Raw genomic sequence first — 14,877 nt, 5'->3', positions numbered from 1 at the left:
AAGCAAAAGAAGCATTGAGACTATTGGACGAAGTGCACGCAGGGACCTGCGGGCCGCACATGAATGGTTTTGTCTTAGCAAAGAAGATACTCCGAGCAGGCTATTTCTGGATGACTATGGAAACAGACTGTATCCAGTATTTTCGCAAGTGCCATCGCTGTCAGATACATGCAGATATGATAAAGGTGCCTCCAAACAAGCTTACTGCAACAAGCTCACCATGGCCATTCGCCGCCTGGGGAATGGACGTCATTGGACCTATCGAGCCTGCCGCATCAAACAGGCACAGGTTTATCCTGGTGGCAATCATTATTTCACTAAATGGGTTGAAGCAGCGTCATACAAGGCAGTGACTAAGAAAGTTGTGGCAGATTTCGTCCGTGACCGTATTGTTTGCCGATTCGGAATTCCGGAATTAATCATCACCGATAATGGTTCCAATCTCAATAGCGACTTGATGAAAGCAATGTGTGAGGCATTCAAGATTAAACACAAGAATTCTACAGCCTACAGGCCTCAGATGAATGGAGCTGTAGAAGCAGCCAACAAGAATATCTAGAAGATACTAAGGAAGATGGTCGAAAGTCACAAACAATGGCAGGAGAAGTTATCATTTGCCTTACTGGGATACCGCACCACGGTCCACACATCGACCGGGGCAACTCCCTGCATGCTGGTTTATGGTATAGAGGCGGTCATCCCCGCCGAAGTAGAAATTCCCTCCTTGAGGATCATACAAGAAGCAGAGTTGGACGACGCAGAATGGGTAAAAGGTCGCTACGAGCAGTTAGCCCTTATAGATGGGAAAAGGATGAATGCAGTCTGCCACGGTCAGTTGTATCAGAACAGAATGTCCAGAGCCTTCAATAAAAGAGTTAAGCCAAGGAAGTTTGCACCAGGGCAGTTGGTGCTGAAGAAAATATTCCCACATCAAGATGAAGCCAAGGGAAAATTCTCTCCCAACTGGCAAGGTCCGTACATGGTTCACCGGGTTCTAACTGGAGGAGCCCTTATTCTTGCAGAAATGGACGGAGAAGTTTGGCCAAAGCCGATCAACTCAGATGCAGTGAAACGATACTATGTGTAACCACTTATGATTCCCTTTATGATGTAATTTGAACTACGCCTGACCTGATTCCCGTTTAAGAGGGGATACGTAGGCAGCCCTATGGGTTCGGTCACAATTTAATAAAAAATTTCATTTCCCCCTACTATTGGAACTGGGGCAGAATTTTGAGGAGGACCCTCAAAATTCCGAAGTTAGTTTTCAGCCACTCATCGCCAGGAATGCCACCTCAGTAAACTGGGGCAGAATTTTGAGGAGGACCCTCAAAATTCCGGAACAAGAGATGTTGCAATGTCTTGAACCTCGTCCAGTCGTTGGTTCATCTAAAAGAAAACTATTTTCTACTTACATTATATTTACTAAATCATGCATAATTATTGTTCGAATTTCTGCTGTTTAGAAATGCTACCCCAATGATACGCGACGCCGGAAGCCAGGGGAAAACGAACCAGCCTTTCCCCCTTTTACAAAACTCACGATTTTCTTTGGATGCAGGCACTCGACTTACAATATGGTTAGGAAAGTTTACGTACGCATATTCCTCAAAAATACAACTTCTCAGAATCATCACTTGTGCGTAATTGTTATCCGCACACAACCTCCCCAGCAGTCACGATGTCGTAATCAGCTATCAGCTAAGAAATCCCACTACTATCTATCCTTTTATTTTCTGCATTGCATAAGGCTACCTTTCTGCCTTTCGAGACTAAGCGTTGTCTCCATCTGCATTATCTGCATTGCATAAGGCTACCTTTCTGCCTTTCGAGACTAAGCATTGTCTCCGTCTGCATTATCTGCCTTGTATAAGGCTACCTTTCTGCCTTTCGAGACTAAGCGTTGTCTCCATCTGCATTATCTGCATTGCATAAGGCTACCTTTCTGCCTTTCGAGACTAAGCGTTGTCTCCATCTGCATTATCTGCATTGCATAAGGCTACCTTTCTGCCTTTCGAGACTAAGCGTTGTCTCCATCTGCATTATCTGCATTGCATAAGGCTACCTTTCTGCCTTTCGAGACTAAGCGCTGTCTCCATCCTGCATTATCTGCATAAGGCTACCTTTCTGCCTTCCGAGGTTAAGCTCTACCTCCGCTTGCATGGCTGAAATACCGCCACTTTATCTTTCTTGCATGGCTGAAATATCGCCACATTATCTTTCTTGCATGGCTAGAATATCGCCACCTTTACTTACGTCTTGCAATCGGCTGAAATATCGCCAAACTTTGTTTAACTTCTACATCGGTTGAGAGATCGCCAATCCATCTCCATCATCATCCATACTTATGCTTTCTGTCGGCTGAAACATCGCCATTTTACTTTTTACATCGGCTGAAACATCGCCTGTTTTATTCAAATTTCTATCGGCTGAAATATCGCCATTTTACTTTTTACATCGGCTGAAACATCGCCTGTTTTATTTAAATTTCTGTCGGCTGGAATATCGCCATTTACATTCTTTGCATCGGCTGAAATATCGCCATTTACGCTTTTGCATCGGCTGAAATACCGCCAAATCTTGCATTTCATAGGCTGAAATATCGCCAAACTGTCCGAAGGCATCATTGTTCGGAGGCATCATCCTCATAGCCCGAGAACACCATGCCATGGCCCGAGGACCCCACCTCATATCCTGCATGTCATTATTCAAAGGCATCATGGTTCGGAGGCACATTATCATAGCCCGATAACATCATTTCATAGCCTGCGAATCCTTTAATTTGCGCTTCATGGCCCAGGACATCATGGTCCGAGGACGTCATCCTAATCGTCCAAAGACAACATTCATGGTCCAACGGGAACTTGCATCACATTTAAGTTTATGCACAATATACGCCCGTATTGCTCACTTGCAGGTACACCGGCTAGCAACGGCCGTCTCAGCAGGAGCGATCCCGCTCCAGTCCCCACCGCCGATCAAGTTTCAAATACCTCTTGCCCCCCTAAAACATCGTGCCCATCTCTTTCAAATCGCCATCGGCATGCTCCGTCAATGGTTCCTAAACTACATACGGCCTGATTCCTGTAAAACCAGGGATATGTAGGCAGCTCAGAAACCAGAGCTCGGTCAAATTCTTTTCAAATCGCCGCTTCCGGTCAAAATTGGCCATCATATCTTTACCCGACAACTCTTTCATCCTTCCCGAGTAAAGAGGGGCAGCTGTTGATACCAAATTTTTCCCTAAGTATTTTTATACCCAAAATACTTCCAAAATAGCATATTTTGTGCATATATAAGCACACCCGAGAGTTTTGGCATTTTTAAACCAATTTATTACCTATTTTAATATAACAAAATCCAATAATTATTCCCAAAATTATCATTTTTGGTAAATAATGTATTTTATTCTCACATTTACACCAAATATAGTTAAGTAATTTTTGTACATTTCTTACAACTTATTTAGTATTTTTAAAGCTAAATTGCATATAATTGCAATTATAGCCTACCTTGTAACTTATAGCATTTTATGTTTATAAAATTAATCCCAGCATTTTTAAATTAATATTTATATGCTACTGATTTATCCAGTACTCTTAATTTGCTTTTTAAAATTTGTATTACTATTTTATAAAAAATTAAAAAGGAAAATTGGCTATTTACGATTTGGCCTCAATTGCATTTCAATTATAGCCAATTTGGCAACACCAATTAACCCAATTTCAAATCCCAAATTACCCAGCCCAATTGCAATTTAACCCGACCCCTGACCCACTTATCCGATCCGCCCGGTTCCCCATTCAATCTAGGCTGTTGATCTAAATGATGAACGGCCACATTTCATTCTTTCCTTTTTAATTTACCAACCCCACCCTAACCCTAGTCATTTCTTACCAAATGCCGCCCTTGAATTCCTCTTCTCTCTCAACTCTCTCTGAAGCCCTCATGAACCCTAGCCGCCGCCTTTCAATCCCGCCCTAATCCATGGCCTCCCACGGCCATTGGAGATGTGTAATGGCCTCTCATGGCTCCTGGTTGTTCGCTTCTGTAGTTTCAGGCCAAATCTCGAAGGAAGTTGGTCCAGTCGTTGCCTGACTTCCATTCATGACCTTTCTCCGGTCGTCCTTGACTTTTCTCCGGCCAGCCATGGCCGTTCGAGTCCGATCCTTGACGCTCCTGGTTAGATCGTTAATTTTCAAGGCCTTTCTCACCTTTCTGGGTTCTTCGAAACCCTAATCTTTGGGATTTTTTGATTTTTTTCTTTCAGATCTGCTTTAGATCTGTACATGCCATGAACGTTTAAGTGTTTTCTCGAAAGTTCTTCAACTTTTCTTGCAAAAACGACCCTTCATTAGGGTTTTTCCTTTAAGTTTCTCAAAAGATCTCTGATTTTTAACATGTTTATGTTTTGGCTATGATTTGTTCATGTTTATTCTTCTATCTGTTGCAGCATGTTAAAAACCCTAATTCTTTTTTTTAGTTTATCCGAGTTCTACAAGTTGTTTGTTTAAGTGTGCATTTGTTCTTTGTTACTGATTCTCTCTTCCTCGTTTAATTTGTTTAATTTTGAGTTCTTACCATCTTGCAAAACCTGATTACTGTTAAAGCTCTAATTTTCTCTAGAAGTTTTCTCACTTGTTCCTACTCTGAGACCCTTTACTTGCTTCTATGTCTTCTTCACTGTTGTTTCTATGTGACTACCTTGACCTTCTTGACTACTGTGCTTCGAATATTTCCTTACTACTGAACCCTAGCTTACCCTTACTGCCATAGTATGTTTGTGTTGCTTCTTTTTGTCAGCTCGTTTAACATTGCATGCTTGTTCATTCCTTGCTATTTATATAGTGAAGTGCAGAATCATGTTCCTTTCTTGTTTGATCTTGATTCCATTGATTTTGTGACTGATTGCAAAAAAGGTTTTCTTACGAGCCCTAATTTTTTTTACTCATCTGTTTAAAATTAATTGATCCACTTCCTTTATTGTGATGTTTTACCTTGTTGAATCCTTTCCCAAAATAAGCCTATTACGTACCTAGACTTGATTATTTGCATCATGCTTTTACTACCCTTTTTATGGTAATAGTCAATCTGCCCCCAAACTGATTTTTTCTTTCCTTAATTAGGCCTGCTGATACCCGTTAAGCAGTGTTTCCTTAATTAAAGGGAAATCACTTGGGTTAATTGATTCGGAATAGTGATTGTTTCCATGTTTGTGTTTAAATTTTACTTATTACCTTATTTCCCACTCGTTTTCAAAATTATAAATACCCTACTCCCTTCCCTTTACACACACGAACACAGACGAACGACTTGAGTTCAAATTACACTTTTGCAAACTCTCTCCTTCTTTATTGCTCTTTGTGCTTTGCTTTGTCTAGCTGGCTGAAAGCCAAGGCTAGACTGTGGACTCTTGTTTGCTCTACTATTCTGCACTTTTGCTCCTCTACTGGTATGTCCTAGTTAATTTACAAGCCTCAACAACAACATGTTTCTTTCTTTTTCCTGTCTACTTCTACGCATGNTAATCAATCTGCCCCCAAACTGATTTTCTTTCCTTAATTAGGCCTGCTGATACCCGTTAAGCAGTGTTTCCTTAATTAAAGGGAAATCACTTGGGTTAATTGATTCTGAATAGTGATTGTTTCCATGTTTGTGTTTAAATTTTACTTATTACCTTATTTCTCACTCGTTTTCAAAAAACTATAAATACCCTACTCCCTTTTCTTTGAACACACGAACACACACGAACAACTTGAGTTCAAAATACCCTCTTACACTTAAAACTCTCTCTTTCTTTTACTGCTACTTGTGTTGTTGCTTTGTCTAGTCGGCTGAAAGCTAAAGCTAGACTGTGGACTTTTGTTTGCTTTACTTTTTTTCGGCACTTTGCTCCTCTACTGGTATGTCCTAATTAATTTACAAGCCTCAACAACAACATGTTTTTCATTCCTGTCTACTTCTACTCATGTTTTCTGCAGTCAAGATATGTTACTAGCATGCTGTAATATGTTCCCTTTCCCTTGCAATTTAATGTTTATCTATGTGTGCATTCTGTCAGTCGTGTGTTATTTATTTGCTATCTTATGAATTCCAAACCCTTATATCCCCTTTATATGCTTTAAGTTATGGTTCAGAAACATGGCAATATTCGAAATTATTGTCCATGGATATGAACTGGACCCTTTGGGTCCTAAGCTTTGTCAATTTCCCATCCCTATTCCCTTATTGTGTGTGCTGAGTAGCAGCTTTGGCCTAACAATATTCTTAGTTATTGCTCAGGCCATGGCTTGACCTCCAGTAGGTCTTTACTCTCTAAATGCTTGATCAACATGTTTGGTCAGGGGTGTGCCAGTCTATTTTGTGGCTGGGCATGACCACCAGCCTGCCTGGGTAGCCCCTACCCTTTCTATTGCACTTACGCTCACTCTTAGAACTTAGGTTCTGGCCCTCTTGTGTGAGCCTTGCCTTGGGACCCTTGAGCTCCCTCTGAACTTGGACACATAAGGGTTGACCCTTCCACACTGCATAACTCAATTTCTGATTAACATCTTGGGTGTATGCACTGCCTGGGGTTCCTGAAATCCCTTGGATCTCTGAAACACCCTAGATGTGAGAAGGCTTGGAAATCTGGATCTCGGAAGTGGCTCAATCTCATATTATTAGGCATTAAGCCTGAATTAGGTTCCTTGGATGCAGCTGAGGATTTCTGATGTATTTTTAATTCCAGTTAATTTCTTTGGGTTGTAATAACTTGTATAAACTCGGGGATTTAGTAAAAAGGGGGATGAGATTTATTTTTTATTCATCCAGGATAGATATCATTCCTATAGGGTTAACTTTTAATTTCTGCAAATACACATAGATATCATGCCTATAGGGTTAACTCTTAACTTCTGCAAATACGCCTAGATATCATGCCTATAGGGTTAACGCTTAATTTCTACAAGTACACGTAGAAATCATGCCTATAGGATCCACTCTCAATTTTTGCATCTTCACACCTAGATATCCTGCCTATAGGATTAACTTCTAATTGTTTCGCAAATTCGTATAAAATACTATCTATAGACTACTGCATTCTGCATTCATAAGCATCACTAGGCAAACAGTTTGTAGGTTTAATAATAAAAGTTGCATATAGATACCATGTTCATAGGACCTTTTGTTAACGTCTAAGAGGGTGTCCAAATCAGCAAACATATAGAAAGCATGCCTATAGGAAATCTCGAATCTGAATAAAAGTAATATTAGTTGCTGAACTCGTAATGTTCTGTTAAAATTGGTAACCCTTTTTTCCAGTTTGCATCTTTTCTAAAATCAGTAGATATCATGCCTAGTTCTAGACAACACTTAGACAAAAGGATTAATCAATCAGATCGGTTTTAGTCAACTGCATTCGAGTAAGCCTAATGTAGACTTTTCGCCTAAAAATATGCGTTGAACCAATCCGCTCGTCGCCTTATTTAATTAAGACCAAATCAGTACGTGTAAGACATGCTAAACTCTATGACTTTTGCTAGTTTATGGAGGCGTATTTGAGCCCTGTTTGCTTGTCTGTTTCCCCTCTATTTGCATTACGTGTTTTTGGTTGACGCCTTAGCATTTTGTCCTTTGAAAACTCCTAAAAGCCCCAAACCCCTCTCCCTTTAGGATTAGTAGTCCCTTTGCCTCCGGGACTGATAGGATTGGGACGGGTAATAGCATGCAATAAGTAACGATACTATTCCGCGCTTTAATACCTTAACGGGGTGGGAAGGGTAGACATGGAGATGATGATCACACGATAACACTATGCGTACAATTGGGTATCGGTGTTGTATGGATGATCCATGTGATATATAAACCTAGGACCCCCTCCCTCTTTATTAGTTTGTTTTTTTTTCCAGAATTTTAAAAGCTATTCAGTTTTCAACTTCTGCTTCTTTTACTTCTTTCAAGTTACTTGCATCAATTATTTGACCCATTCCCCTTTACTCGTATACCTTTTCTACTTCCTTCCAAATTTCAGCACTTTTAAACCCTTTTGTGTTTTTTTTTGCAACCGTTATGTGAAGGTTTCCTCGTATTTGCAATGTTTGCTTGTCTACTTGTTGTTTGCATTTAAAGTCATAGTTGTAGCATGGCCGGGAACTACACTAGTGGATCTTGAGGGGTGCCTAACACCTTCCCCTCAAGATAATTTCTAGCCCTTACCAAACTCTGGTTTTAATCTCAAATTCTCTCTTAAAGTGTCCTAATGCACTATAATCATTAGGTGGCGACTCTCCAAATCCAAAACCCAATTCCCAAACGGGAATAGAGTTGTCTTTCCTAAATGTCGTAAACCCGATTTCTCGCTCTCTGGAGGGAGGGAAAAAGGGGGCGTCGACACCAGCCACGGTCCTTATCGTCTTCTGGATTAACCAGAACTCTTTTACTTCTTGCTACTAAAGTAAAAACTCCTTGGCGAAAGAGTTTGGGAGAGTAAAGGTGAATTAAATGAGAGAAAGTAAAAGGCAAACCAGCCATGTTGGTCAAGTGTCTCAAACAAGCAACAACCCTCCATACAATAGGGCCAATTTGCCCTAAACAGACGTCGAAAAAATGACAGAATTCGAGGATAACAGGGTCAATAGCAGGTTTGAAACCCAACGTGAAAGGGTATGTATAAACAAGACAAAACCCAATTAAATAAGAGGTGATTCTTTGGTTCGCATTGGGTATTTAATAGGGAAGTCATGGCTCCAATGGCAACCTTTACGAACTAAAGAAATCAGACCTTCAGCAATCTGAGTTGGTTAGATGTCAGCACGATCTAATGAAGACAGTTGGTCTCTATCATTATAAAAAGATAGTTCAATGGGAACAATCTCATCTACAGTAGGTTCACGAAGAGGCTCAATGGGTTCTTTACCTCTAGACGAAGACCTTTGAGAAAGGGAGCCTCTAGTTCTAGAAGGTGGAGTGAAATTGGACGAAGGTAGAGAAAAACCTTGTGCGGATGAAGACCCTATATTACGAAGTCGACCTCCTCTCCTGCTCCTAATAGAAGCAAGACCAAGGTTATCAACAATGGGGACTCTCCTAGGGTTAGGGTTTGACGAAGACATAATAGTACGAAGAAGAAGGAAACAAGAATTGAATATTTTGAGAACTTTATGTTAGAAAGACAAAAGTGAAAACTGTATTTATACTCAGAAGCAACCGTCAAAGGAAAAGCTGTAATGATGGAAACGTCGTGATGAGAACTGACGTTTCGTAATTGGTGAAGCCATGAAAAAGCCATAAAAAATGCTTAAAAGTCGCAGAACCAATCAGAAGATGCCACGTGTAGTGGGCATTAAATAGAAGTGACAAAGGAATCGTCAGTTCCATAGGAGAACTAATGGCGGCAAATATTCCCGCTTTAATAAAATCCACTTCCCAAATATTCTATTGATGAATATATGGCAAGTGGAGGGACTATCTGTATTGGTAAAAATTAAGTTCATATATATTGAATTCAATGAAAGATGACGTGTCATGACACGTAGACTGGTCAAAGGATGACGATCAGCAAAGAATAGTTAAATAGGCACAAGATACAACAGACACGAGCAGAGATTCAAGAGACTCGGTGCCTGCACCTCTTTATATTCAAAAGTCAAGATAAGAGAATGAACCTGACAACAAAAGTGGGAATGGATACAGTACTTAATAGGCATTAAATACTGAGAAGGTTAGAGAATCTGTATTGAATTACAATGACTATCATTTATAAAGTAGCATTAAATACCTTTAATTATCTATAATGGCCTTATTATGACAAAGGCAAAACGTATCACCTAGAAATAGCTACAAAAGGGGCAACCTGATCATTTGTAAAGACACGAAAAAAGACGACTGGAATATACTGATTTACTTCGCTTTCTATCCGACTTTTATTTACATCCATTATTCATATTTCTATTTGATTATTAGTAAACCGAGTTCTTCTAAAATAAGTTTTGGCTGAAATCCCACTTTTTGGTTAAACAAGATGCATATGCCCTCAACAAAGTTGGCACTTTCATGTGGATTTTGTATGCTTGTATAACTGACTGTGTATGATGTGTATTTATATTTTGCTAAAGTGTTCCTTGAAATGGCATTGTAGTGGCTGCATGTAGGTATGGAGCTCTTTGCATCCGTGAGAATCCTGGTTGTCTCTTTATTGCGACCAACCGTGATGCATCGGGACATTTAACTGATCTTCAAGAGTGGCCTGGTGAATTTCATTTTAGTGTCCATCAATAAACATTGATTTCAATTTGAGTGTTCTTTTAAAAGCTTGCTACCTTTTTAAAGATCCTTTTTTGCTTGTGACTGTAGGTGCGAGATGTATGGTTGCTGTAGTATGCGGAGCAACCCAAGAAGAGCCTATCGAAGTTGGGAAGCCGTCAACCTTTCTGATGGACTTTCTATTGCAGAAGTAAGTTTTATGCAGCCTAGTAAATTAACCCATTTGAGAAAGCTAGTTATGAAGAGACGGCCTATGGGTGGTGACACAGATTGTAGTCGAACGATGAGTTTGGAAGAGCTCTAGCATTGAGTAGATGTCATGGGAGTTTGAGAGTTGCAAAATTATTTGCATTCTAAATTGGTTCCATTTATCATTCAACAGGTATAACATCACCACATCCAGGATGTGTATGGTGGGCGACAGATTGGACACAGATATTCTATTTGGACAGAATGCCGGGTGTAGAACTCTCCTTGTTTTTTCAGGTATATGAACCCTTTCAATTTTTCTCAAATTTGTTCAGGAAAAGGCCCAAAATTTAGCCCTTTACTATATGAAATTGTTTAATTTTGCTCTTCATACACTTTTGGTCAATTCATAGTTCATACCCCTACCGTTAGCAAATCGTCTCTTATTAGCCCTTGCCATTAATGTAGCTCCAACATGAAACGAGTAGACTCCACGTGTCCAAATTCTTCGAGAAAAAAGTCCAAATTTACCCGTCAATTTTTTACTATGGTTTAAAATTACCTTTAGCTTTGGGCTCCCTTAGGGGTTAGGGGCAAAAATGAGACTTTTTCTTTACGGCAGGGTAATACTACGCCAGAAGTCTAACATAGGCGAACAGGCAAAGTTGCTTAATTTCGGATAAAACGGGGGAATTTTGACCTCTTTACCAATTTGCTTTAAAATAGTTAGGTTCAACTTTCAATAATAGCTTTGTTAAGAAAATTATTGTCTTTGCCGGTGAAAACAGCACGGGCTAGCCAGTTATCGAACTGGTAATTGAAAATTATCCAGCGTTTGCAAAGTCATTGAAAAATAGCCACTATTTTGCTGTAACACGGAAAGTTCCAACATAATTGTGACGACCCGACCCATCGTCACGTGAGTTACCGCTCCGTTTTCCTCATTTCCTGCTTCTTTATGCTTCATTATTAGTGTCTTGTGTGATCGAGTTGGGTTGGATTGATTTTAGAAGGAAATGAGACACTTAGTCTCTTTAAGGAAGGCTTAGTTTAGAAAAGTCAACCGGATGTTGACTTGTGCGTTAGAGGACTCGGATATGATTTCCTATGGTTCGATTAGCTTCGGGGGATGATTTGTGACTTAGGAGTGTGATCGGAAGTGGTTTTGGAGGTCTGGTGTAGAATTAGGCTTGAATTGGCGAAGTTAGTATTTTGGCGATTTCCGGTTGGTAGGTGAGATTTTTATCCGAGGGTCAGAAGGAATTCCAAGAGTTGCTGTAGCTTCGATATGTGATTTGGGATGTGTGTGTAAAATTTCAGGTCATTCGGAGGTGATTCGGTTAGGTTTTCGATCGAATGCGCATTTAAGAAGTTTTTGAAGAACTTAGGCTTGAATTCGATGAGAATTGATGGTTTTAGTGTTGTTTAAGGTGTTTTAATGATCAGAACAAGTTTGAATGATGTTTTAGGATGCATTGGTGCTTTTGGTTGAGGTCCCGGGGGCCTCGGGGTGATTTCGGATGGCTATCGGGATGAGTTTGGACTTGTGTTATTGCAGAACATTGGCTGTTGCTGGTATTTCTGCACCTGCGGAAAAGGGACCGCAGGTGCGGTCAAGCAGATGCGGAGGGAGAGGTTGCAGGTGCGAGATTTGGCTTGGGAAGCTGTTTCCGCAGATGCGGACGGGGAGTCGCATCTGCGGTACCGCAATTGCGGGGTTGGTATCGCAGAAGCGGAAGTCAGGGGTTAGGCAGGAGCCGCAGGTGCGGTATGGGAGCCGCATCTCCGGAGTCGCAGATGCGACCACTGGAGCCGCAGATGCGGATTTTGGAAGTTTTAAAGGATTCCACAGATGCGGAAGATTTACCGCAGAAGCGGTTAAATGACCGCAAATGCGGTTATGACTGGGCAGAGGGTATTTAAATTCATCTTCGCGAATTTTGAAGGGTTTGTTCATTTTTAACTCGGACTTGGAGAATTGTGGGCGATTTTGAAGAGGGATTTCAAGGGGTTTCGATAAGGTATGTATTTTTGGACTCAAAACACGATTCTAGGGTGCTATTACATGGATTAGGACTGAAAACTTAAGAAATTAATGGACAAAAATGATCGTTTAGGGCTTGAACTTAAGAGAGCAAAAATTGGGGATATGAAGGGTCAATTGAACTTCGATTCTTGTGTTTTTGATATGTATAAACTCGTGGGGAGATAAGGAGTCTATTGGTGTAAAAATTTCTGAATTTCGAGAAGTGGGACCGGGACTCGGGTTTTTCTAATTTCAAGAAGAGCCTATCGTAGTTGGGAAGCCGTCGACCTTTCTGATGGACTTTCTATTGCAGAAGTAAGTTTTACGCAGCCTAGTAAATTAACCCATTTGAGAAAGCTAGTTATGAAGAGACGGCCTATGGGTTGTGACACAGATTGTAGTCGAACGATGATTTTGGAAGAGCTCTAGCATTGAGTAGATGTCATGGGAGTTTGAGAGTTGCAAAATTATTTGCATTCTAAATTGGTTCCATTTATCATTCAACAGGTATAACATCACCACATCCAGGATGTGTATGGTGGGCGACGGATTGGACACAGAGGTTCTATTTGGACAGAACGCCGGGTGTAGAACTCTCCTTGTTTTTTCAGGTATATGAAACCTTTCAATTTTTCTCAAATTTGTTCAGGAAAAGGCCCAAAATTTAGCCCTTTACTATATGAAATTGTTTAATTTTGCTCTTCATACACTTTTGGTCAATTCATATTTCATACCCCTACCATTAGCAAATCGTCTCTTATTAGCCCTTGCCATTAACGTAGCTCCAACATGAAACGAGTAGACTCCACGTGTCCAAATTCTTCGAGAAAAAAGTCCAAATTTACCCGTCAATTTTTTACTATGGTTTAAGATTACCTTTAGCTTTGAGCTCCCTTAGGGGTTATGGGCAAAAACGAGACTTTTTCCTTACGGCAGGGTAATACTACGCCAGAAGTCTAACAGAGGCGAACAGGCAAAGTTGCTTAATTTCGGATAAAACGGGGGAATTTTGACCTCTTTACCAATTTGCTTTAAAATAGTTGGTTCAACTTTCAATAATAGCTTTGTTAAGAAAATTATTGTCTTTGCTGGTGAAAAAAGCACGGGCTAGCCAATTATCGGACTGGTAATTGAAAAATATCTAGCGTTTGCAAAGTCATTGAAAAATAGCCACTATTTTGCTGTAACACAGAAAGTTCCAACGTAATTGTGACGACCCGACCCGTCGTCACGTGAGTTACCGCTCTGTTTTTCCCATTTCCTACTTCTTTATGCTTCATTATTAGTGTCTTGTGTGATCGAGTTGGGTTGGATTGATTTTAGAAGGAAATGAGACACGTAGTCTCTTTAAGGAAGGCTTAGTTTGGAAAAGTCAACTGGATGTTGACTTGTGTGTTAGAGGGCTCGGATATGATTTTCGATGGTTCGATTAGCTTCAGGGGATGATTTGTGACTTAGGAGTGTGATCGGAAGTAGTTTTGGAATTCCGGTGTAGAATTAGGCTTGAATTGGCGAAGTTAGTATTTTGGCGATTTCCGGTTGGTAGGTGAGATTTTTATCCGAGGGTCGAAATGGAATTCCGAGAGTTGTTGTAGCTTCGTTATGTGATTTGGGATGTGTGTGTAAAATTTCAGGTCATTCGGAGGTGATACGGTTAGGTTTTCGATCGAATGCGTATTTCAGATGTTTTTGAAGAACTTAGGCTTGAATTCGATGAGAATTGATGGTTTTAGTGTTGTTTGAGGTTTTTTAATGATCGGAACAAGTTTGAATGATGTTTTAGGATGCATTGGTGCTTTCGGTTGAGGCCCCGGGGGCCTTGGGGTGATTTCGGATGGTTATCAGGATGAGTTTGGACTTGTGTTATTGCAGAACATTGGCTGTTGCTGGTATTTCTGATGCTTAAACTGGGAAGCTACCTTTGATACAACTGCCTCGCAGGTGCGGTCATGCAGATGCGGAGGGAGAGGTTGCGGGTGCGAGATTTGGCTTGGGAAGTTGTTTCCGCAGATGCTCGCAGAAGCGGAAGTCAGGGGTTAGGCAGGAACCGCAGGTGCGGTATGGGAGCCGCATCTCCGGAGTCGCAGATGCGACCACTGGAGCCGCAGATGCGGGTTTTGGAAGTTTTAAAGGATTCCACAGATGCGGAAGATTTACCTCAGAAGCGGTCCCGCAGAAGCGGTTAAATGACCGCAGATGCGGTTATGATTGGGCAGAGGGTATTTAAATTCATCTTCGCGAATTTTGAAGGGTTTGTTCATTTTTAACTCGGACTTGGAGAATTGTGGGCGAGTTTGAAGAGGGATTTCAAGGAGTTTCGATAAGGTATGTATTTTTGGACTCAAAACACGATTCTAGGGTGCTATTACATGGATTAGGACTGAAAATTTAAGAAATTAATGGACAAAAATGGTCGTTTA

Source organism: Nicotiana attenuata, unplaced genomic scaffold (genome assembly GCF_001879085.1).
Source record: "Nicotiana attenuata strain UT unplaced genomic scaffold, NIATTr2, whole genome shotgun sequence".
NCBI lineage: Eukaryota > Viridiplantae > Streptophyta > Magnoliopsida > Solanales > Solanaceae > Nicotiana > Nicotiana attenuata.
This window is presented reverse-complemented; position numbering follows the sequence as displayed.